Source organism: Homarus americanus, unplaced genomic scaffold, assembly GCF_018991925.1.
Source record: "Homarus americanus isolate GMGI-L3 unplaced genomic scaffold, GMGI_Hamer_2.0 scaffold44123, whole genome shotgun sequence".
NCBI lineage: Eukaryota > Metazoa > Arthropoda > Malacostraca > Decapoda > Nephropidae > Homarus > Homarus americanus.
In genome coordinates, this window is record NW_024748423.1 from 11 (window position 1) to 2,942 (window position 2,932).

General features: G+C 43.8%; 1 non-coding gene across 1 annotated transcript; it reads left to right on the top strand.

Moving 5' to 3' along the window:
• The first annotated feature begins 2,503 nt into the window (after positions 1-2,503).
• Positions 2,504-2,593, top strand: Trnai-uau. Its single transcript is given in 2 exon segments — positions 2,504-2,541; positions 2,558-2,593. It is a non-coding gene; the product is annotated as a tRNA-Ile (tRNA).
• The last annotated feature ends 339 nt before the right edge of the window (positions 2,594-2,932 follow it).

Consider the following 2,932-nt stretch of genomic DNA (forward strand, 5'->3'; position numbering starts at 1 on the left):
GATGGCAAGACTCTTTCAAACAACAGATGGTCTGGTCTTCTTGGCAAGATGCTGGACTCTGCCACTGAGTTAGAAATAAATCCGAGCTTTGAAAAAATCACAGTTGGCCCTCCACTCGTTGAGCTTGCACATACTGTCATTGACGACCTGAGTACTGACCAGTACTATGGTTACATGATTTGCAGTGCCATCAAAACTGGGGTCATGCCTGATAGACTTGCTTACCTGTAGATAGGTCCAGTCTCACATTCTAGGTGGCTAGCGACTCTCCAGGTTCTGCAAAATTTGGGTCGCTCATCACTAAACTGAAAGAGACCAGCTTCTGACGCTAGGGCTGTGTCCAATTCATCGTGGTGTCTCTTGCCAAATTGGTTCAACACCAAGGTCAAATCATCGTTCTCCGAAGGTCCAGGCATGTTCTCTTCCAGCTTGAGCTCTGAAAGTCAGCCAAGAAGGTTGTTCAGTTGTGGAGCAGACTGTTGAGGAGATCTTCCTCAGTATGCTCATCGAGGGGCAGTTCTGCAGACAATGCTATGCAGTAGGATGAGGAGGAGGAGGAGAAAGAGTGTAGCAGTCAAAAAGATCTTGGATATGAGACTTATGAGAGGATCTGGGCAGCAACCCGAATCAGTTGGTGACGATTCCTTCAGGGTCAGGAAGACTCCTGAAGTCAATCTAGGTGCCAAGACCCTCACTGATCTCATAGATCTGGATAACATCCAGGCTGACAGTGAGCCCCCTCTTACCTGCAGCCTCACCAATGTTCAAGTCAGAGCTTTCCTGGACAACCCCATGCATGTCCATGCCTGGCCCTCGCACACCCAGAGTATAGAGCGTTGTGTACAGCAAGTGGCCAGGCCAGCAGTCCGCATGTAACCAGGAGAGAGGAGGGAGAGAGCACCACATCCCGAGCTCAGGTGGTCCTAACAGGGGTGATGAGTAGAAACAGAAGCAAGAAAGACATGTTCTCTATGGTGTGCAGCAACACCGGGTCGTAGTAGTAAAACCGGTTTCTGTATTTGATGATTTTGTTTTCTAAAGGAATATTAAATTTAATAAATGTGTCAAGATCATTCGTTTCACTATTCTGGATCATTTTCATCCTAATAAATTAACCTGATACATTTACTTTACTTTAAATAAGCTATTTAGTGGTGTTGGTAAAAGGGTGGGAATACTGAATTTTCATAAGATTTCAAGTTAAAATTTACCTAGCAAAAAATGAAAACTTTTCAAATCTGAAGATATCACATGATTCTGCACATAGAACTACATCATTAATACCATGGGCCGATTTTTCAAACTAAAAAAAAAAAAAATTCGCCTCCGTATGACACACCCTATTACCGTAACTCATTCAGTAACCAGAATCTTTTTACCTGGAAGCTATTCGTTGCAAAGAATCTCAAAGTAATCATTAGTTGATGAATAAGAGGTAGAGGTGAACCATAGCCAACAGGTCTGTCAAGTAGATGCTCCATATCATGGAAAATATCAAGGAAATTTCCCTTGTTGAAACCTATATAGTTGTTTGTGTTACGTGTCATCATAAAAATTGATAGGATTCTGCCTGTCTACCATCAGTCTTCTCTCTACAAAATTTCCAATTTGACGATATCGCCGAAAAGTGGTGTGCTGTCTGTTAAAATTAATGTTGACTGGCTATCTTGAATGATGGATAGGCCGCTAAACCTGCCTCCACCTCCAGGCTGGATTAACGCGAGGATCGACAAATCCGATCTCAAACCCGGTTTGAATCTTTGTGTTGGCTCAAGGCAGCGTTCTGAATACCAAAAATCTTCAATCTTTGCTCGATCCTTGGTTTAAACTTTCATGCGGTTTCAAACCAGCGTTCTGAATTCGGGCCTAAAAGTTTAACCAACCCATAGTGGCGCAGCTCCTTCCTTTTCCTCATAAAGATTGGTGTTCGTTTGGTAAGGATGAATTCGTTTGGGTAAGGTTTCCATTCTTCGTGAGGACGTGTGTAAGATAGTCACTACCTGGGATATCAGGTGTTGCCCGAGTTTTTTTTCTTTTTGTTTCTACGAACTTATGTTAAATTTAGCCAAGCCAATTTCCATCTCTGTGTTAAGAACTATGGCCGTGCAAAAGGTGGCCCACATATAGGTGGGGACTGGCCGTCTCCTCCCATTTTTTAGATATTCGTGACCAGTCTCGAGGCTATTTGCCGAAACACTTTAAATCCATATCTTTGTCTTAAGAATCGTGGCCGTGCACAGCAAACAAACAGAAAAATAAATGTTTGAATGAGGAGGTTCTACCATGGGGGGCGGGGGGGACACCACAGGGCCAAACACCCAGACTTCCACCTTCGTGATACTTCTTGGGTTCACACGTACTGTACCAACACGAAAAAAAAAAATCCGCTGCTTTCCACTAAAATCATAGTCGTGTATAGCGAAGAGACCCACAAACAGGCAAATTAACAAACAAACAAACCGATTGAGAGGATAAACGCTCGCCTTCTATAATACGAGTCGTTGTCCCAGTGGCGCAATCGGTTAGCGCGCGGTACTTATACGACAGTGTCTGAGCCATGCCGAGGTTGTGAGTTCGAGCCTCACCTGGGACATAACTTTTGGGATTCTCGTGAAACTTGACGCTTTAGGTTTAAGGAGGCGTTTACCAGACTTTATTAAAAACTTCATAACGACAGGACATTTGCTGTCAAACCTTCGAAAAATAACGTAAAGTCGGACATATTTGTCCAAGAAAACGGGGTACCACAGGGCAGCGTTCTCGGTCCTGTTTTATTTCTAATTACAATGAATGAGTTTCCGTCATTAGCTCCCGTGCCACGAGGATTTAAGATCTCCCTCTTCGCCGACGATTGTACGTTGTGGTCGCAATGCAAGTCAACTATGGGGATGCAGGAAGCTCTTGCTGCCGCTCAGCAGTGAGTTTTAAGATT